The sequence below is a fragment of the Meriones unguiculatus genome, chromosome 9 (assembly GCF_030254825.1).
Source record: "Meriones unguiculatus strain TT.TT164.6M chromosome 9, Bangor_MerUng_6.1, whole genome shotgun sequence".
Taxonomy (NCBI): domain Eukaryota; kingdom Metazoa; phylum Chordata; class Mammalia; order Rodentia; family Muridae; genus Meriones; species Meriones unguiculatus.
Genome location: NC_083357.1, coordinates 24,694,799 through 24,718,445, shown reverse-complemented (window position 1 = coordinate 24,718,445; position 23,647 = coordinate 24,694,799).

Genomic DNA, 23,647 nt, shown 5'->3' with positions numbered 1-23,647 from the left:
TCACTTAAAAACCCTAGAAAAAGAAGAAGCAGACACTCCAAGAAGGAGTAGACGGCTGGAAATAATCAAACTCAGGGCTGAAATCAATCAATTGGAAACAAATAAAACAATTCAAAGAATCAATGAAACCAAGAGCTGGTTCTTTGAGAAAATCAACAAGATCGACAAACCCTTAGCCAGGCTAACTAAAAGGCAGAGAGACACCACCCAAATCAACAAAATCAGAAATGAAAAGGGGGATATAACTACAGATACTGAGGAAATCCAAACAATCATTAGGACTTACTTCAAAAGTCTATATGCCACAAAATTTGAAAATCTAAATGAAATGGACAATTTTCTTGATCGATTTGACTTACCAAAGCTGAATCAGGACCAGGTAAATCAACTAAATAGTCCTATATTCCCCAAAGAAATAGAAGCAGTCATCAAAAGTCTTCCATCCAAAAAAAGCCCAGGACCAGATGGCTTCAGCGCAGAATTCTACCAGACCTTCAAAGAAGAGCTAACACCAATTCTCTTCAAACTATTCCACAAAATAGAAACAGAAGGAATATTACCAACTTCATTCTATGAAGCCACAGTCACCTTGGTACCTAAATCTCACAAAGACTCAACAAAGAAAGAGAATTTCCGGCCAATCTCCCTTATGAACATTGATGCAAAAATACTTAATAAGATACTTGCAAACCGAATCCAAGAACACATCAAAGATATTATCCACTATGACCAAGTAGGCTTCATCCCAGGTATGCAGGGGTGATTCAATATATGGAAATCCATCAATGTGATTCACCATATTAACAAACTGAAAGAAAAAAAAAACCACATGATAATCTCCCTAGATGCTGAAAAAGCATTTGACAAAATCCAACATCCATTCATTTTCAAAGTATTGGAGAGATCAGGGATACAAGGCACATATCTAAACATAGTAAAGGCGATATACAGCAAGCCTATAGCCAACATCAAACTGAACGGAGAGAAACTTAAAGCAATCCCACTGAAATCAGGGACAAGACAAGGCTGCCCACTCTCTTCATATCTCTTCAACATAGTGCTGGAAGTCCTTGCTAGAGCAATAAGACAGTTGAAGGAGATCAAGGGGATACAAATTGGAAAGGAAGAAGTCAAATTATCACTATTTGCAGATGATATGATAGTATACGTGAGTGACCCCAAAAACTCTACCAGGGAACTCCTACAGCTGATAAACACCTTCAGCAAAGTGGCCAGATACAAAATCAACTCAAAAAAATCAGTAGCCCTCCTGTATACAAAAGACAAAAGGGCTGAGAAAGAAATTAGGGAAACAACACCCTTCACAATAGCCACAAATGACATAAGGTACCTCGGAGTAACCCTAACCAAGGAAGTCAAAGACTTGTATGAAAAAAATTTCAAAATCTCTGAAGAAAGAATTAGAAGAAGATATGAGAAGATGGAAAGATCTCCCATGCTCATGGCTTGGCAAGATTAACATAGTAAAAATGGCCATCTTACCAAAAGCAATCTACAGATTCAATGCAATGCCCATCAAATTACCAACACAATTCTTTACAGACCTGGAAAGAAAAATTCTCAACTTCATCTGGAATAACAAGAAACCCAGAATTGCTAAAACAATCCTCTACAATAAAAGATCTGAAGGTATCTCCATCCCTGATCTTAAGTTGTACTATAGAGCAACAGTTTTAAAAACTGCATGGTACTGGCATAGAAACAGAATGGTGGATCAATGGAACCGAACAGAGGACCCAGAAATAAACCCACACACTTATGGACACCTGATCTTTGACAAAGACGCCAAAACCATACAATGGAAAAAAGATAGCATCTTCAACAAATGGTGCTGGTCTAACTGGATATCTACATGTAGAAAAATGAAAATAGATCCATACTTGTCACCCTGCACAAAACTAAAGTCCAAGTGGATCAAAGACCTCAACATAAAACCAGACACGGCTTGAAAAAAAAGTGGGAAATACCCTAGAACTCATTGGTACAGGGGAAAACTTCCTGAACAGAACACCAACAGCACAGGCTCTAAGAGCAACAATCAATAAATGGGACCTCATGAAACTGAAAAGCTTCTGTAAAGCAAAGGACACCGTCATCAAAACAAAGCGACCACCTACAGATTGGGAAAGAATCTTCACCAACCCTTTATCTGACAGAGGACTCATATCCAGTATATATAAAGAACTAAAGAAGCTGAAAAGCAGCAGACCAAGTAATCCACTTGAAAAATGGGGAACAGAGCTAAACAGAGAATTCTCTGTAGAGGAATACCAAATGGCAGAGAAGCACTTCAAGAAATGCTCAACCTCACTAGCCATTAGGGAAATGCAAATCAAAACAACCCTGAGATTTCACCTTATACCCATGAGAATAGCCAAGATCAAAAACTCAAGTGACAACACATGCTGGAGAGGTTGTGGAGAAAGGGGAACCCTTCTGCACTGCTGGTGGGAATGTAAACTTGTACAACCACTCTGGAAATCAATCTGGCGCTTTCTCGGACAACTAGGAATAGCGCTTCCTCAAGATCCAGCCATACCACTAATGGGCTTATATCCAAAAGAGGCTCAAGTACACAAAAAGACATTTGCTCAACCATGTTTGTAGCAGCTTTATTTGTAATAGCCAGAAGCTGGAAACAACCCAGATGCCCCTCAACTGAAGAATGGATGCAAAAATTGTGGTACATCTACACAATGGAATATTACTCAGCAATGAAAAATAAGGAAATCAAGAAATTTGCAGGTAAATGGTGGGATCTGAAAAGGATCATCCTGAGTGAGTTGTCCCAGAAGCAAAAAGACACACATGGTATATACTCACTCATGTAGATATACAACATAGGACAAACCCACTAAAAACTGTACATCTAAAGAAACTAAGCAAGAGAGAGGACCCTAACAAAAATGTCCAATCCCCATCCGGAAAGGCAAAGAGGATGGACATCAGAAGAAGAATAAAACAGGAAACAACCTAGGAACCTACCACAGAGGGCCTCTGAAAGCCTCTGCCCTTCAGACTATCAAAGCACATGCTGAGCCTGATGGGCAACTGTTGGGCAGAGGGAATGGAATTTTAGGTAAGAACTGGGAAATAGTAAGAGCTGGAGAGAACAGGGTCTCCACAAGGAGAGCAACAGAACAAGAAAATTTGAACACAGGGAACTTCCCAGAGACTCATACTCCAACCAAGGACTATTCATGGAGATAACCCAGAACCCCTGCACAGATGTAGCCCGGGGCAGTTCAGAGTCCAAGTGGGTTACATAGTAATGTGAAGAGGGACTGCCTCTGACATAATCTGACTGGCCTGCTCTTTGATCACCTCCCCCTGGGGGAGAGCAGCCTTACCAGGCCATAGTAGAGGACAATGCAGCCACTTTTGATGTGAACTGATAGACTAAGATCAGAAAGAGGAGAACTTCCCCTATCAGTGGACTTGGGGAGTGGCATGCAAGCAGAGGTAGGAGGGAAGGTGGGATTGGGAGGGGAGGAGGGAGGGGCTTATGGGGGGATGCAGAATGAATAAAGTGTAATTGATGAAAAATTTAAAAAAAAGGGAAAAATAATTTAAGAACCTTAAATGAGTTTCAAAAGTGGAGGAAAACATGGAGTTAGTCAATTGGCATGGAGCACGTCTCGCCCCTGGGGGCAATGGTCTCCTGAACCTAATCAGACCTCGGACACCACCACTGCTAGTTCTAGAACTGATGCAGGATGTTCCAACGAGGCGGTTAAGGCTTCTCATAATAATTCCTATAAGCCCACACCTGTTTGTTTATATCCCCCATTTTTATTCATTATTAGCCAGATAGAACCAAGTAATTGTGGTAATGATACTTGCTTTTTTGCCCAATGCTGGAATGCTAGTAAATTTAGGTATGCCCTGGTTACTTGCATGCCTCGCTGGGTGCCTGTGCCCATTGATGCTCCTCATGCTATGACTCTCTTCAGACAGAAAAGGGATCTTGGAACTACAGCCACCATTTTTACTGCCATTTCATTGCGGCTGTTGGAGCTACCACCAGGGCATTAGCCATGAGTCATACTGGGCAGACTGCTCAGACCCTGAATAATCATTTAGCCAATGTAGCTCATGCCTTAGTTGTACAAAAAGGAATTAATGCTCAACTAAAAGGAAGCTTGATGGTGTTCAATCAGAGGATTGACCTCGTGCAGGAGCAAATTGATACCCTATGGCAAATCGCTCAACTTGGCTGTCAATGAAAATATGCTGGACTTTGAGTCACTAGCATATAACATGAGAATTTTTCCTGTGCTGCAAATCTGTCTAAACAATTGTCAAGCTATATTTTAGGTAATTGGACTGGAGAATTCGATACTACGATGGAGCAGCTGAGAGTGGCCATTGTCACAGTAAATTCTACCAGAGTGGACGCAGGACTAGCCACAGGATTATCATCATGGATTGCTGCAGCCATGAATCATCTGAAGGAATGGGCGGGCATGGGAGCATTAGCAGGCCTTCTGGTGTTGGTCTCCTTGTTTTGCCTGTGGTATATATGCAAGATTAGAGTCTCACAACAGCGTAATGCAGCCATGATCATTCAGGCCTTTACAGCCATTGAAGCAGGACAGTCTCCCCAAGCATGGTTGGCTACCATAAAAAGCTAAAATGATACGCTCAGGATGCGAGGCTAAGCACTGCACTCAGGGTCAGCCGCTTTCGACCCAGAGAAGAGCATGTCTGATTTCATGCGGGTTGATGCCCCAGGTCCTGCCTCTGAGAAAAAGGTATTGGACGGGTCTGATGCTCTTTGGGTGGATGACACCTAAATGAACATCAGTACAAAGTCCCAATTTATTTCTAATATCAGAGATCAGACCTCTACTCTTGCCTGATGCGTCTAAAACAAAAAGGGGGAACTGTAGAGAGCTAAGGAATGCTATGCCTTAAAGATGGAGCTTGTTTCCGCCTTCCACCTTCCTGATGGTGAGTGCTCTCTGTCACGAACAATTCCACATTTGGCTAAGGCTGAGGATCTGGCTTGCTTCCATGTATGTGGACCTATCTGCATTGCCCACGTGGCACGCTGGGGTTGGCTACCCAGAGGCTATTTAAGCTGTGGGCTGGCTTTCTCCAGGGTCAGATGATTGTTCAAGGTTCCTGAATAAACTGCATTGAAAAAAAAAAAAAGAAATAAGTTACCTAACAGCATACAGAGCTCTCAGTGGCAGAGTTCTAACCAGCAACTGGAAAGACAGTGGCTAGCCTCTAACCTGAGAGGAAAATGGGCCGAATCTCCCGCCTGCATCCGATTTCACACTTTCATTGCAATTTCCACCATGAAAATGGATTAATTCTGAGGCAGTTTCAGTTGTGATTAAACATTTTCTCTCCATGGTGCTGTCAGGATTATAAAGCACCTATTAGGGCAGTTAATTATAACAGCACGAACTGCTTTAACCTTCACAATTATCTGTGTTTTCAGAGGCTGACCCCTTTCCCAGTTATCACTTACAGGGTTAGCAATGCTCAGGGCAGGGCGGAGGATGGACAGAGCAGCAAATCAAACCAGGGAGCGCTGGCGATGTCAGAGCTGAGCCATCTGCATGTCCTAGAAAGATATGCCTGCTGTGAACCCTGCTGGCTTTAGTGACCAATCTTGCAGCTACTAACCAGTTCTCCCCAGTGTTACCTCAGGCCTCCTGGAGAGGAGTGTTCTGGGATTTTAGGGCTGTACCAATGCCTCACCGAAGCCTGCCATGGAAGGACAATGTTTGAGGGTCCCTTCTCCTCATTGCATTGGCTACTTTCTCTGAGGTGGGTATCTGGGGTTACAACAGCAGTGACGGCATCAGCTGCCAGGCTCGGCAGGTCCTAGGAGAGAATGCGTGACTCAGTCTCCCCAGTCTCTACTTGGCACAAGCCTAGCCTTTTTATGTAAGAAAGAGCACCGAGGCTCAAAAAAGTTTAACAAACTTTCTGCTTTCATGCCTACAAGTTGTGTCTTTGTATCCTACATTGGAGACCTGGGTCCACAGCATTGTCTCCCAAGCAATGCTCTGTGGAGCGTTTGGGGCATTTTACTTAGCAGCTAGGTGAACCTTTGCTATTTTGACTTTCTTCTGCAGAAACACAGCAAAGCAGTCCCTGCTCATAATAATGAGCCTTGAGATTTCTTTTGTTCTTCCTTGTGAGAAGAGAGTCATAGCAGCAACACAGACCCTGTGATAGTTACCAGCAGAGGGTGGATGGTCCCTCTGAGGAGGTAGGAAGAACATTGAGCTGGTTCTCAGATAAGCTGGTTTCTTCACTTTCTGCATAATGATATATGATTTTATGCAGAGTTGTGGGCAGGGAAGGGGCAAGGTAAGGGTGGATCACTGAAGGATGTAGTAGAGATTGTGAGTCCATAAGAAAGATTATTCGAGCCACGCAATAAATAACAGTTGGGGCGACACAGTCTCTGTATACCAAGTACCTTGAAATGCATTGTCTGTCTGGCTTTCTTTTTTCTTTTCTTTTCTTTTCTTTTCTTTTCTTTTCTTTTCTTTTCCTTTCCTTTCCCTTCCCTTCCCTTCCCTCCCTCCCTCCCTCCCTCCCTCCTTTCTTTCTTTCTTTCTTTCTTTCTTTCTTTCTTTCTTTCTTTCTTTCTTCCATCTACATACCAATTGATTGGTTGGTAGATAGATTCATCTATCTATCTATCTATCTATCTATCTATCTATCTATCTATCTAAAGTATATACATAATCTCATTTAACAATCTCCTAGATGTTATAAGATAGGCACTAATAGTAACAGTGTCCAGAAATCAAGCAACCAAAGCTATATAAGTACTGAGAAGAGTGTTATTTTCCCTAAACTGCCCAAGTGGTAGCAGTGAAGAGACCGTGAGGTTGCTAAGTGATTTACACTTGTTACTGGGATCTATCATAAGGTATAGCAGCATTATTTATACAGATCCCTTTTTCCAGAGAATAAATAGCCCCACGATGGCCAAAGTTCAAGCTTCAGATCAGGGAAAATCATCTTCAAGAAGAGGGGGCATGTAACACATATCACTGACCTATAAGCAGCTCAATTACAGGGTTTTGTGTGTGTGTGTGTGTGTGTGTGTGTGTGTGTGTGTGTTGCATGCTGTGATGGTTATTCTTGGTGGTCAACTTGACTGCATCTGGAACGAACTGCAGTCTAGAAATGGACTGCACACTGGCGAGAAAATGTTTGCGTGCTTTGCAGTGGGTAAATTCACTTCTAGTCTAGACCTTAAAGATAGGAAAACACACCTTTGATCTGGATCTTGAAGTGGGAAGACACAGGCCTTGAATCTGGGATCTTGATATAGAAAAATAGACCTCTAATTTTGGGCCTTACTTTCTACTAAAAGTCTACGTAAGGACATAGAAGAAGAAAGCTTTTACTCTTTGCCCACTGGCCCTGGCCTTGCTAGCACACTCCTTCCTTCACTGGCATTAGAGCCAACTTCTTTACAATTCCAGCATCTACTAAAGGCCAGCCAAGACACCCAGATATCCAGCCTTGTCGGCTGAGCAATTACTAGATTCTTGAACTTTCCATTCACAGCCAGCCATTGTTGGATTAGATAGACTGTAGCCTGTAAGTTATTCCAATAGCCACCCTTTACATACATGCTTACATACATACATACATACATACATACATACATACAAGCATATGTACATATATTTATGTTTGCATGTGTGCACATGTGTGTATGAGAGAGGAAGATTAAGTCTGTAAGTTCTGTTATTCTAGAGAACCCTGACTAATACACATGCTCTTGTACTTGTGTACAAAGCTAAGAGGGAGAAGACTCTGGTGTCTTTTTCTCTTGCTTTCTCTCTTCCTGTCTTGAGACAGGATCTCTCACTATAGAAAACTTGGCCAGGTTTCTGTTCTCCAGCATATTCCAATTCCTGAGTGACAGGTAAATTACTTAACCTGAACTGCATGCCTTCTGTTGCTTCCTTGACCATATTCTTGATCTCCTAATACCAGAAAGTATCTAGCTGCTAACAACAAGCTTAATAAACTATAGCTCTTGACTCAATTAGAATAGAGGGTGTAGGCTTTCTTATACTTGAGGGCTAAGGGAAATCTAGTAACACTGTTTTTGGTTTGTTTTTGTTTTTGTTTTTTTTTTGTTTTTTTTTTTTGTTTGTTTGTTTAAGAGTTCATTAAAAATGTCTTTCAGTAACTTATAACCTGAGTGGCAGTAGGGTCTAGAGGTAAGTTCTTAGGCATTGAGATTAGCGATCTCGGTTTTAGTCCTGGCCCCTTTATTTAATACCTATGCAATCTGAGCCTACTCCTCAACTGTTCTGGGTCTCTCTTCACTAGGAACTGGGGTAAAGTTGTCCACATTAGTGTTGGCTGCGATGAGCGATGATGATTGCGTGCATAAAGTTAGTTAAGAGCTGACAATGGTTTTTCTGTCATGTAATATTCCTAACAAATATTAAACATAGAGGCTTTAATTTTTACTCTTGTTGGAAAACAAGGGGTTTTAAGCCTCGGTAGCATCCTTGGAGCCCTGAACTTGGAGAACACCGAGAGTGGGGTTTCTACCATCTTATCTCTCAAACACACAACCCTAACTCTAGACATGCCCCTTAGAAAACCAAGGGACTTTTGTGTTTGAATTTTAATTTAATGTTTGTTTGGATGGATGCTTTTAGAGTACATTTTTAAAATCTCTATAGAATCTACTCTTCCTCATTGCAAGAAAGTGAATATTTTGAAGCTCTCGCCTGAAATAATACATCAGAAAATTAAACATGTTTCTGATTAGATGTGAGTATCTTCAGGTAGTGGTCAAAATGAAGAATTTGCATTTAAATGGAAAGATTAATGACTAATACACAAAGCCCACATTTAATCACAATTTCTTTAACACGCATAATTTATATTTTTATTCAGATCATCCACCTTAATTCAGTAATAAAAATGATAGGTGTAGTATTTTACAAAACAACTTTCATGCCACCAATCATGCATCTCAGTTATAAATATTTCTGAGGCTGCTGCTTTCACAGTTTCTTGGGAATGATCTAAATGTTGGTACAGTAATTCGGGTGTAACTATATATCAGAACGTGTGAGTCTCACCTCATAGGAATAGCTCAAGCTGAAAGGGAAAAAATAACCACTTGGAAGTGACTTCCTATTCAGGCCTGCTCATTTGCTCTTTCCTCTAAAATCTGGGCTAAGCATGAAATGGCTCTTGCTTTAATTTTAAACAGTCCTTAAAGAGAATAAACCCAGATGCCCCTCGTCAAGGGAATCTAGTAGTGAAAATACAAAGGAGATATATTTTCCTCCAAACTAAAATGCAAAGAAAAGTCTGGAAAAAATATCATTCTTAGTAACCTCAGAGCACCCCAGTGGTGTGTCTTCCATTGAAGGCTATAATCAATGCATTTTGTTCTAATAAATTTAAACCAAGAATTTCTGGCTTAAGCTGGCTATGGTAGTTTATGCTTATATTTCCTTAACTCAAGAAGCAGAGGCAAGAGCATCACAAGTTACAGTCCATTCTGGATTACACAGCAAGTTTTATGCTATCCTGGGCTATAGAGTGAGATTCTGTCTCAAAAAGCTAAAACCAAAAACAAACGAACAAACAGAAAGTATGTCATAGTGTAAATATCATAAACCATTTTTCTTTATAATCAACCTCTGCTCTCACTATATATCCCAGGTCCAGGGCAAAGCCTTTGAATACAGGCAACACTCAAATCTAAGACCACTTTCCTCAGGACCTAGCCACAGAATAGCAGCACTAAACAGCTTTACTTGAGGAAAGGGGCCTGACTGCTCCTAGACATTGAATGGTGTCTGTTCCCTGCCTGTGGCGTTGGGCTCAGTGTTGAGCAAATTCTAAAATTTGATTTATATTAGTTGGAGAATTGTAATGAAATGACAAATTTGAATTAAATAATCTTTCTCAGTGGGGAGCAGCCGATTACAAAGTCAGCAATGTAGACTTTGTCAGACAGTTTAAAGATCCTAGTTGATATTCAGTCATTCTTGCTGGTCATTTATGAAGTCTTTGAACTCTCCCTTCCTCTCATTCTTCAGTTCTCCTTCACTCACATCCCTCTTCTTTCCCCACCCCCAGCTGGAAGCAGCAAGAAAAAATTCACTTAGTAAACAAGACAATGATAAAACCTGGAAAACTAGAAAGAATAAGCAATTTGACCTTTTGCTCATTTCTTCTTATAGGCTCAATTTAATTCTAGAGTTTGACTTGCTACTTTAAAAACCACAGCTCTCCCCTCAGTTGGCCTCTCTACTTCCTATTGATCCTTTTGACTGCTGACCAGTAAATTTAGCCCTGCATCCTTTGCCATTAAGAGGACAGAGTGAAACACAGGCTTTCCTTGGAAGAGCACGGTAGCTGCCAAGGAGACAGTTTAATTTGTAAAGCACTTGTTGTATAAGCATGAGATGTGGATTCAATTCCCAGCAGCTATGTAAGAGGCCAGGCATGGCTGTGTACCTCTGATCCTAGCATTGGGGAAGCAGGGGCAGAAAGCTCCCTGGGATTTACTGACCAAGAACCTTAGCTTATTTGGAAAGTTTGAGGCCAGTGAGAAAAACACTGTCTCAAAAATCAAGATTAAAGACACTCAGGGTTGACCTCTAAGCTCTATATGCATTCACATAGTTGCTCCTCTACAAAATAATAAATTCATAATAAAGTAACTTTGAAATAGTAAATAAAACTAAAAAGTGTTATATAAAGGGAGGTAACACAGACTCAGAAATATAGAAATTGAGCTTGGTCTTCATGTAAGTCTCTGGTAAGGAGAACAGGAACTATCTATGACAAGAACTCTGTTTGCATGCTATTTGATCACTTCTCCCCGGAGGGGCTGCTTTAGCAGGCCAGCGAGGAAGAGGATGCACTCAGTCCTGATGTGACTTGATATGTTGGAGTGGGTTGGTGGGGGACACTCCCATTTTCTGAGGGGTAGGAGAGGAAGAATAGGGGGAAGAGGGAGGGAAGGTGGGACCAAGAAAAGAGGAGGGACAGGGCTCCGATTGGGATGTAAAGCGAATAAATAAAATTTTAAAAATAAGAAAAAAGAACTACTTATTATCAAATGATAGCATTTGAAATCTTAAGAGAATAAGAAGTGAAGAAGGAGGAGGAGGAGGAGTAGGAGGAGGAGGAGGAGGAGGAGGAGGAGAAGAAGAAGAAGAAGAAGAAGAAGAAGAAGAAGAAGAAGAAGAAGAAGAAGAAGAAGAAGAAGAAACTGCTTGTTCACGCTCACGTGTGGACCCTCACTGTTAACATTTACAGGAATGTCAACCAGGGGGCAAAAGGGTGGTTACAACCTACAGATGTGATGGCTTAGTAAAAGAGAGAATAGAGATATAAAGGAAGGGAGAAGGGGGCAAAGCCAGAGAGGACAGAGAGAAGACATGTCTGGGAAGGAGGCAATAAAAACAAGTTGTTTTTTTTTTAAGAATTTCATAATGAAGCCTAATAGTTTATGTTAATAATAATGACAGCTAACTAAATAAATAAATAAACCTGAAGCCCCAGCCAGCTCCAGACTATTCCTAAAGAGGAGATCTGACCAGAGCTGACCTAGATAAAATAAGCTAGTAGCTAGGGTAAACCTTAAAAATATACAGCGACTCTTGCTTCTAAAAATGGGATCCTTCCTGGTTGAAAAGAAAAGAAAATCGAAGAATGAAGGTCTAATGTGTCTTCTAGTCTCATCCAGTGGCTGTGTCAGGGCCATTCTGTGGAATGATCCCTGATGTATAATAAAGAAAGACGTGGTCCAGTAGCTAATGAAACCAGAACAGTACAAAGAACACATATACGTTAATTTATGGGCCCTCTGTTGCTTCTGGATTCTTATCCAAAAGACCTTTTAATTAAGCTCCCTCAGGTGGGACTCAGACCACATTTTCTCCAGCACATGGGTAATAGAAAAAGCCAAACAAGGTCTTTGTTTCTCGCTGGCACTCTGCTCACTAATCATCTTTCCCCTATTCAGCTCAGGCTTCCGCCAGAGTTCATTTCATCTTCATCAGCATTGCCATCTTCCCTCTCATATTTCAAACAGCAATTGGAAAGCAGATATTTAATCAGAAAAGTTTGGGATTCATTTTTCGGATACCCAATCTGTCTTTAGAGGCTTTCAGACAGACAAAATTGCTGTTGACTACAAAAAACAACGAAGTCTGTGTCCTTGAGAAATGCTAAAATGCTGGAGGAAATGTACAGGCCTTAGAGCCCGGACAAATGCCAGCTCAGTTACTATTAAAAGCCTGACCTTAGGTGACTCATGATATTCCAGAACCTCAGTTTTCTTATCTGGACAATGGAATTAGCTCTCCAGAGTGTGTTCTTGGAAGAGTACTATATGCTGAGGTCCCAATACAGTAGAAAAAGCCAGTCTTAGATAAAGTCAGCTAAAATGGGGTTCTCTTGTAAAAAATAAAGTTGAGGCACCAGAAATAGGGCACTCAGGGTTTAGCTTCAAAAATGGAGGCCTCCAGGGAGATGGACTCCTTCTGAGCCACCTTGCCAGAACACAGCGTCACCAGATTGTGAGTGTCACCACCTTGTGACTGTGTACAGACATACGCTCTACTAGCTGTTGAGATAAATTCCAAAATTAGGAGAAGGTTATTGTCAGCCTGGAAAGAGTGTTAGGTAAATGTGGTCTGATATGAGGAAGCTGAGGCATAGGCATGATGCAGAATGGCTTTTGGGGGTTCATCAATTTCATAGCAAGGCCAGCTAGAGAGACTCAGGACTTGAAAATACACTCTATAAGCTACTTACAACAGGAGTTTTACACACACACACACACACACACACACACACACACACACACACACACGTGCTCATAAAGGGAAAAACTTTTTTTTGAAGCAAAACTACAGAGCTTTCCAGGGGCAGCATGGATTGTGAGACTAGAATAAGCCTTTTGCTCTTCAATGAATTGGTTCAAAATGTAAATCAAGGAGACTGTTAGGGGACAGCAAAAGCTGGAGGCCTGTCCGGAAGTTCTGTGTCTACACAAACCACAAGGCTTTTATAAGAATTATAGGGTTGCTATGCTAAAGTCAAAATACTGACCCCATTAGAGTCAAGGACTCCCAATGTGCATTTTTCCCTTCATAATTATGGTTTCTTTCTTTCTTTCTTTCTTTCTTTCTTTCTTTCTTTCTTTCTTTCTTTCTTTCTTTCTCTTCTTCAGGCGCTTTCTTAATTTAACCTGGATTCCTTTTGTCCGAAATAATTTTAGAACAAAACATGAACCCTCTGGTCCCATGGGACTCATGCTCCCCTCTGGGATCCATAGCGTAGTCCCTGGGACCTCTGGGCCACAGACCTTCACGGATGACCACATTAGACCTCCCCGGTATGGCTGCTGATCAGACTATCTTGATGAGCATCACAACTTCAGAGGTGAGAAGCTTGGCATCTGAAGCAACACAGTGTCATCCTCTAAGGTGCCGTCCTGCAAGGTTGGCCACTATTGTCCCCCCTGTGCTCCATCTCTTTTCCTCCTCCAGGACCCTCACACCTTCCTCTCTGCTGTTTCTTTCATTAAGCTTCATCACCAAGGACCATCAGGGACAATCCTTTCTTTTCTCACAAGCTATCCAGCACTCACCAATGAAGACCATCTATCTAAATAGTTCAGTGTTACTTCAGGAACCAAGATTTAAAAAAACAAAAACAACAAAACAACCTCAGAACAATAACAACAACAACAACAACAACAAAAACAACCTCCAAGGCAACATTTTTCTCTGGAAAGAGAGTCCCTGGCTTGTGAATCCCTCAGATCTGATGACTGGCTAATAAAAGAATGAGGTAGGGTGGAGAGCACTAGGACTTTTCTATAAGCCCCACCGACTGTTTGCAGAGGACTGGGGCTCAGGTCTACAAGTGCTTCAAACAGGAGCTGATGTGTATTTTCTATATCTAAATGGCCCATAGATAAGAATCCATCTCTTGCTTGAGAAATTGAGTTGGTGGGAGGTAAACAGGTAACAATGTTTGCTGGGCTTTCCTTATTCCAGAATATACCGAAGGAACAAAACACGACCAAAAGCCTGATCTTACAGAGTGTGCTGTGGGGATGAATGAAGCTGAGGCATTCGAACTCCTCCTTTAAAGACTGCATGACAGGGCAAAAGAGCACAGGCAACTTGGAAGAGACAGGCCAAATGTAAAGCCTGTGAACACTCACGGGCTTGGGGACAAGGGGAAAGTGACAGCTACAAGGAGAAAATGAATTACTCATGGCACTGGGGATACTGTGGACTGTGGGTTTTTATCTCTGAACTATGTTGAAATCTGCTTCTCAGTGTGATAGTATTTGAAGGTGAGACATTTGAGAGGGAATTAGATCATGCAGAGAGAGTCCTCACTAATGGAACTCAGGCCCCAGGAAAAGGCATTCTCAGCCCTTCTCTGTTGGAAATGCATAGCAGAAAGGGGGGTTCAGCATCCTTGGACAAAATGATGCTCTTGCATGCCTAAGGACATAGTACACATGGAGTGACTCTCCTGTGCTCTGTTCTTCCTTGCCCTCTCCTACTCTGAGCAACATCAACTTTCTCTGTACTGCTATGACTCAGAACATTTTAGTGGTTGCTTATATAGTAGGTGCTTGGGCATATTGGTTGGTTGATGGGCTGATGGGCAGAGAAATCACATGTTAATGTTGAAAGTGATTCATATCAACCCTTGCCTGTTTCCATTGACCTGTGAGCTTATCCTCCTGCCTGAAGGATGACCTAGAATCCTAATGAGGGGAATTCAGGCTGATCTTGCTTCTCTGGCTGATGACACTTTGGCTGGCTATCTACTGCCCCTCTGTAGCAGAATCAACAGTTTTTAGCCTTGACAGTAAAGATATAAGAGACATGGGTCATATCTGCCAATTTCGCTGTTGTTTCTGCAATATATGTTCTTCTGTAATCCATGAGAAGGAAATATTAGCTACATAAAACAGCAACTATATATATCCATGAGCTGCATCCAGTCTGTGATACCTTCAGACTATAGGGCCAAGGTGTTTAGGGCTCCACTCAATGTACCAAATAAGTGATAATTACTAAATGGTATTCATGTGACTTATAGATGGGTCTAGGCCCATGGTTAATGAGGTTGTAGGATTTTAACCAACATAAATGTACCTAAACAGTTATGTTCTGTCTCATCTTAGCTTTTCTGAAGATCATACAATGAGTCACCTTAGCAGGAAACCAATTTGGAAGTCAGTCTCCAAATGATCAACAATACAGTCATCAACAACAACAATGAAAATTCCTTCACTTATCACTGTTGAGACCAGGAGTGCATTTTCCCAATGCCCGTTTCTCATCATGGTGATTTTTACTCTATCTCTCATCCATGAATGCCTAAGATCTACTGTGGTTTATGCCCAGGATTGGTCCTTTGCTCAGCTTTCCTTTGAACCCAGTCCTGTGGTTCTATACTGCTTTCTTCCTCTACTGGAAGACATCAGTTCCCTACTGTTTCAGTCAGCCTTGCAGAACCTGCTTTCACCTAAGAGGAGGAATCAGCACACCAATGCCCAAGGAAAAGCTCAATTTGATAACTCAGCAATTTGAACCTATAACACAAGATTGTTAGCTACAGGCCCATGTCAGGCACCATGGACTTTAAAGCCTTTTGTATTACAGAATTCCTCAGGGTCCTCTTAAACTTACTTTTTTCTAACAGTATAAAATTGTGTGCACCAGAAATTGTTGTAATTATTAAGAGTTTACAAACTGAGTACTTTCTGCGATTAAACTCTCAATCCTCATAAAACTTTGGTATGGCAAATTGTCTAACATTTGTTTAAGAGATGATTAAAAAAAAGTTCTAAGAGATACTGTCACTTGAAAGCAGGGTTAGTGAATGGGAACCTGAAATATACATGCAAGTTGAGAACTTTTACCACAATTTACACATTCTACAAAAAAGTGACAAATGTCTTTCCATTTATAACATAGAAAAATACTATATTAGGTCCTCAGGAAGGCCACAAATATCAGGAAATTCAATTGTTGTCAACCACTTTGCATATAGGAAATGCTAAATCAAGCTAAATTAAATCTAGCAGAGTTCTAGACAGTTAACAAGCTTTTATTACCCCCCTGCTGTGTTTGGCACCCAGCCATGACTGGGGTTAAGCTTAATACCACTTAATTTATGAAAATGTTGTTATAATTATTCTGTTTCTAAAATTTAGGGTCCCTCAAAAAGGAAGTGCATTTCACAATTTAAATATGCATCACTGATCTCAATTCTCTTTCTGTTCAGCACAGATTTATGAATCTCTATAATTATAGATACATCTTGGGTGGAGGGTTTGCCTAAGACTATGGTTATTCCTCTTCTCCTACAATTCTCCAGCAGCCATACCCATGGAAGTTCACAAGTCTGGCCATTCTCTAAGTAAAGCCACACAGGTTCTTCTGTGAATGTGGAACTGAAGTTTAGAATCTATTTATTATTCTGCTGGTGGCCTATGTCTCTTATGTGGACTTGGAGAAAATATAGGCTCAGGGATCCAGAGTACAAGGAGGAAGTGGAGGAAGATGAACAAGAGGAGATGAAGGACAGAGAGAGAGGGAGAGAGCTCAGCTACATTATGAGAACTATGGGTTGAAAAGCAAAAACCTCAACACTATATGACTATGAAGCTTGCTACTCTTAAAACTGCTTTATATTCAGGGAAGGCTTTGCCCTGAGAAATTGCATTCTGAGAATGGACAAATAAGGATCCTTTGGAAAATTAACAACTGACGAAATGATATTGTAAGGCACCGAGGAATGCTGCACTGCATCCTCCTTCTCATTGTGGGAAAAGATCTGTGAGCATGTGGTCAGGAACGCTTTCACCTGGCGGTGTTTCTCATTCAGCTCCACTGCTGATACGTCCCAGATGTGGCGAACAGAACAGCTGGACATACGAGCACTGTCGATGCCTCTGGGCAAAATGCATAGCAGCTAATCTGCAAGTGATGCAGGAAACACCACACTTTCAATCCAGACCTCTAAGAGACTCCGGGAAGCCATGTCTTCACACAGGTCTAAAGGGACACATTAGTGTTTCTTTTCACGTGGTAAAAGGATACGTCATTCTCTAACTTTAATTAATTATAGACAATTTGAAAAACACTGTCAATAAAACAGAGTGTTGTGTACTAGTGGGAAAAGAAATGAGATGAAAAAAAATAGCTTGTCCCATTATTCATTTGTATTGATCTAGGTGTTGAAGCCAATATATCACAATTTGACAAAAGGTTAAATATTAACAGAAGAATCATTAATCTAACAAAACAAATTAGCATAACAGTGGCTCTCCTGGTTGGTGTTCTGTATATGGTGGATCTGGACAGACTATGGAAGCCTTCAGAAGGAGGTTTAGTACTGCTCTTTACAGACCCAGCCATTAACTGGATTAGATCCTGAGGTGAACAAAGCCAAGAGGTTGCTCTGGTGGACAGCAAAGGTCTTACTGTCAGCAACCCCACATAAAACATACATGCCTCTTAACAAGGAAAGAGTATGAGACAGAACCTAGCACGTGGCTTGGCACATTTTCTCTTCAATTTATTTTTCAAATACTTCAGTGTGTGGTAGGACCTCAGCATAGGCCTTTCATCCTTGCATTTCAGGTGCAGCAATGGCTTTTTGAGCTTTGTTTCCTGCTGCGGGCAGTCCCTTTGATGTTGGTCAGACTCCTCTCTGACCAACAGGAGGAAATTTTCCTGGATGTGAAACATGAGCTTAAGTACATTACAGGGAGCCAGAGGCTGTGCTCCAACAAACACCACCACCAGCTTTTATTCTTTTAAAAGCTGGAGTGCTGGGGTGTGATCTTACACGAGGTAGGTTCCTAGTAAACTGCACGGCTTTTCAGACAGCCACTGAGTGTCAGCACACTGACATCTTTCAGCATCATATTTACTTGTATTTTCTCAACATACGTTAAGATATCACTTTTTCATTTTGTTTAAATTTATATTTGTTTGTTTGTTTGAGGTAGGGTCTCACTGTGTAGCCCAGCTTGGCCTTAGCCTTCCAAGTGTTGGGGTCAAAGACTTGTGCCACCAACCCCAGCAAAAACTATGCTTTTCTTTATGGTACTAACACCAAATTGCACAAATAATTTCTTCTAAGAGTAAAAAAAAAAAAAAAAAAAAAAAAAAATCTATGAATTTGATGATCTTCTCCAGTTTTAGTTTGGCACACTGTTGTTCTGTTGGGTTTATTTCACTTTTTAAAAACATGTATTGTCTTGAGTGTCTTTCTAACTTTCCTTCAGTCATGACCCTATGTGGTCTAGATATTGGCTCTGTACTCACCTGTGTAAGTACCTCGGCATCTATCTGCGCGTGCTCCTGTGTATCCACCCATGTGTCACCATGAGTCCACTCACCCATTTCTCTCCACCTGACATCTGAGGAAGTGACTTCACGAGATGACTTGCTAGATTTGGGATAGAAGGAGAAGTGGAAGTCTAGAAATGTTCAATGATTACATCGATCATTGAGCCAGTTAGATAAATAATTATAAACTTTGGTTAAATCTGTCAGGGCTCTTGTCAATTTTGTTGCTTTATGATTATAAATTTAAAATCACCAGTATTATGAGTATTTTCAAAGATTGCAATATTTTGATGACTCAAGGAGCAATTTGTGCTTCCCAAAGAATTAAAAGAGAAGTTGAAAATTCAGGTAAAATATATTAAGAGGATACTGCTATCTCGTGGCCACCGACAGTTTACGGTGAAAGAGAACATGACTGTTTCCTCTAAAAAATCTTTCATTGTGATAATCAAACCCATTTGTCTGAGAAGAGATGACAGTACCCCTCACCAAGTCATCCTGTGATACCCTGACCAGTCCCAGGCACACTCCACTTTGTAAATGTATTTTCAATGATCTATGGATTTCATTTAGTATCATCCTTAAAGTTTTTTTCTGGCATCAAGCCCAGTTGTCTCCTTCAAATGTAAAAGCACACATGTGTACATACCAGGGTCAAGAAGAGGGTGTTTCATTATCTACACAACGAAAATGGTCAGAAGAGAAAGATCACTTCCAGCAGTGATCTGGTATATATCTCTTGTAAAGCCTTTTCTCAGCACGCCCACATTGTCTGAAAAGATTCTATTAAAAAGCAACATGGAATCCTTGTGAGTTTAAACATGGTTCACCAGCACTTAAACAACTCTTATAAATCTCCCTCCTCCACAAAATTGTTGAAGCTATAGAATATGGTTTCTTTGGCCTCCTCCTTCCAGGATTTGACATGTATTTAGGGTAAATGTTTTGTTCACAGCACTGAAAATTCAGTGGTCCTCAGTGATGCTCACTAATACTCAGTTATTTACAACAACCTGCATAGCACTCTGAATTCTCCAGAATAATCTAGAGGCAGATAAGCCTGCTGCATTCATAATGCCTCAAAAGACACCTTTTTTTAAAGTCAAAATTAAGAAACTGGGATAGTCTTAATAGTGGATGCTCACAAGTACGTAGACTGACAAAGAGGAGGTTTTAAAATTCATTGAGAAATTTTAAGGGAGAAAAATCAGGTCAACTCCAAGCCTTCCAGGACAGGAAAGGTTTTGTTGGAATCTGTGTGTGCTAATAGCTGCTTTCCAAACTCTAATTTATATAAGCCCATTTCTGCTTGGCTTTTTACGCTGTACAGCACTGGCCAACTTCAAAGACTGATGAAATCTGAGAGTAGTATTAGGTTTAACATCATATCCAAGATGGTCTTTAAACTGAGTGAGAGTGAGTTGGACAGGATGGGAAATAGAAAGAAGAGAGAGCTTCCACATATGGAACTCTTAGCCTTATAGGAAATCGAAATATTATTTTTCAATCCACCCTAGAGATCTCTGAAATCATGCTGCTTACTAGAATGTCATTGGAATTCAGGCATCACAGAGTGAGGAGGATTGTTATTTATGTGTCTCAATTAGCATGAGGGATTTCCTGGAAGCAGCACTGTTCTCTGAGATGGCTCTCTGAGACTGCATGGAATCCTTGGGCTGCATGGGGCAGACAATGCAGTTCTGTTTGGTCCACAGCTCAGAAACTATTTTCTCCATCACACTTAGCTCCCTGGACCAAGGGACCAACTCAGAATACTACTAGCCAACCATTTCAGTAGCTTCTAGCTTTGTCCTCAGTAAAAACATCTTTAAAACTGATATTTTTTTTTTCAATGCAGTTTATTCAGGAACATTGAACAATCCTCGGACCCCGGGGAAAGCCAGCCCACAGCTTAAATAGCCTCTGGGTAGCCAACCCAGGCGTGCCACGGGGGCAATGCAGATAGGTCCACATACATGGAAGCAAGCCATATCCTCGGCCTTAGCCAAATGTGGAGTTGTTCGTGACAGAGAGCACTCACCATCGGGAAGGTGGAAGGCGGAAACCAGCTCCATCTTTAAGGCATAGCATTCCGCAGCTCTCTATAGTTCCCCCTTTTTGTTTTAGACGCATCAGGCAAGAGTAGAGGTCTGATCTCTGATATTAGAAATAAATTGGGACTTTGTACAGATGTTCATTTAGGTGTCATCCACCCAAAGAGCATCAGACCCGTCCGATACCTTTTTCTCAGAGGCGGGACCTGGGGCATCAACCCGCATGCAATCAGACATGCTCTTCTCTGGGTCCAAAGCTGCTGACCCTGAGTGCAGTGCTTAGCCTCGCATCCTGAGCGTATCATTTTAGCTTTTTATGGTATCCAACCATGCTTGGGGAGAATGTCCTGCTTCAATGGCTGTAAAGGCCTGAATGATCATGGCTGCATCACACTGTTGTGAGACTCTAATCTTGCATATATACCACAGGCAAACCAAGGAGACCAACACCAGAAGGCCTGCTAACGCTCCCATGCCCGCCCATTCCTTCAGATGATTCATGGCTGCAGCAATCCATGTTGATAATCCTGTGGCTAGTCCTGCGTCCACTCCGGTAGAATTTACTGTGACAATGGCCACTCTCAGCTGCTCCATCGTAGTATCGAATTCTCCAGTCCAATTACCTAAAATATAGCTCGACAATTGTTTAGACAGATTTGCAGCACAGGAAAAATTCTCATGTTGTATGCTAGTGACACAAAGTCCAGCATACTTTCATTGACAGCCAGGTTGAGTGATTTGCCATAGGGTATCAATTTGCTCCTGCACGAGGTCAATCCTCTGATTGAACACCATCAAGCTTCCTTTTAGTTGAGCATTAATTCCTTTATGTACAACTAAGGCATGAGCTACATTGGCTAAATGATTATTCAGGGTCTGAGCAGTCTGCCCAGTATGACTCATGGCTAATGCCCTGGTGGTAGCTCCAACAGCCGTCAATGAGATGATAGTAACAATGGTGGCTGTAGTTCCAAGATCCCTTTTCTGTCTGAAGAGAGTCATAGCGTGAGGGGCATCAAAGGGCACAGGCACCCATTGAGGCATGCGAGTAACCAGGGCATACCTAACTTTACTAGCATTCCAGCATTGGGCAAAAAAGCAAGTATCATTATCACAATTACTTGGCTCTATCTGGCTAATAATGAATAAAAATGGGGGATATAGACAAACAGGTGTGGGCTTATAGGAAATATTATGAGAAGCCTTAACCCCTCGTTGGAACATCCTGCGTCAGTTCTAGAACTAGCAGTGGTGGTGTCCGAGGTCTGAGTAGGTTCAGGAGACCATTGCCCCCAGGGGCGAGACATGCTCCATGCCAATTGACTAACTCCATGTTTTCCTCCAATTTTGAAAGTCATTTAAGGTTCTTAAATTATTTTTTCCCTTTTTTCTTAAATTTTTCATCAATTACAGTTTATTCATTCTGCATCCCCCCATAAGCCCCTCCCTCCTCTCCTCCCAATCCCACCCTCCCTCCTCCCTCTGCTTGCATGCCACTCCCCAAGTCCACTGATAGGGGAGGTTCTCCTCTCCTTTCTGATCTTAGTCTGTCAGTTCACATCAAAAGTGGCTGTATTGTCCTCTACTGTGGCCTGGTAAGGCTGCTCCCCCCCCCCCAGAGGGAGGTGATCAAAGAGCAGGCCAATCAGATTATGTCAGAGGCAGTCCCTCTTCCCATTACTATGGAACCCACTTGGACACTAACCTGCCATGGGCTACATCTGTGCAGGGGTTCTAGGTTTCTCCATGCATAGTCCTTGGTTGGAGTATGAGTCTCTGGGAAGTTCCCTATGTTGAAATTTTCTTGTTCTGTTGCTCTCATTGTGGAGACCCTGTCCTCTCCAGCTCTTACTATTTCCCAGTTCTTACCTAAAATTCCGTTCTCCTGCCCAACAGTTGCCCATCAGGCTCAGCATCTGCTTTGATAGTCTGAAGGGCAGAGGCTTTCAGAGGCCCTCTGTGGTAGGTTCCTAGGTTGTTTCCTGTTTCCTTCTTCTTCTGATGTCCATCCTCTTTGCCTTTCTGGATGGGGATTGGACATTTTAGTTAGGGTCCTCTCTCTTGCTTAGTTTCTTTAGATGCACAGGTTTTAGTGGGTTTGTCCTATGTTGTATGTCTATATGAGTGAGTATATACCATGTGTGTCTTTTTGCTTCTGGGACAACTCACTCAGGATGATCCTTTCCAGATCCCACCATTTACCTGCAAATTTCATGATTTCCTTATTTTTCATTGCTGAGTAATATTCCATTGTGTAGATGTACCACAATTTCTGCATCCATTCTTCAGTTGAGGGGCATCTGGGTTGTTTCCAGCTTCTGGCTATTACAAATAAAGCTGCTACAAACATGGTTGAGCAAATGTCCTTTTTGTGTACTTGAGCCTCTTTTGGATATATGCCCAGTAGTGGTATGGCTGGAACTTGAGGAAGCACTATTCCTAGTTGTCTGAGAAAGCGCCAGATTGATTTCCAGAGTGGTTGTACAAGTTTACATTCCCACCAGCAGTGGAGAAGGGTTCCCCTTTCTCCACAACCTCTCCAGCATGTGTTGTCACTTGAGTTTTTGATCTTGGCCATTCTCATGGGTGTAAGGTGAAATCTCAGGGTTGTTTTGATTTGCATTTCCCTAATGGCTAGTGAGGTTGAGCATTTCTTGAAGTGCTTCTCTGCCATTTGGTATTCCTCTACAGAGAATTCTCTGTTTAGCTCTGTTCCCCATTTTTTAAGTGGATTACTTGGTTTGCTGCTTTTCAGCTTCTTTAGTTCTTTATATATACTGGATATGAGTCCTCTGTCAGATAAAGGGTTGGTGAAGATTCTTTCCCAATCTGTAGGTGGTCGCTTTGTTTTGATGACGGTGTCCTTTGCTTTACAGAAGCTTTTCAGTTTCATGAGGTCCCATTTATTGGTTGTTGCTCTTAGAGCCTGTGCGGTTGGTGTCTGTTCAGGAAGTTTCCCCCTGTACCAATGAGTTCTAGGGTATTTCCCACTTTTTTTTCAAGCCGATTTAATGTGTCTGGTTTTATGTTGAGGTCTTTGATCCACTTGGACTTCAGTTTTGTGCAGGGTGACAAGTATGGATCTATTTTCATTTTTCTACATGTAGACATCCAGTTAGACCAGCACCATTTGTTGAAGATGCTGTCTTTTTTCCATTGTATGGTTTTGGCGTCTTTGTCAAAGATCAGGTG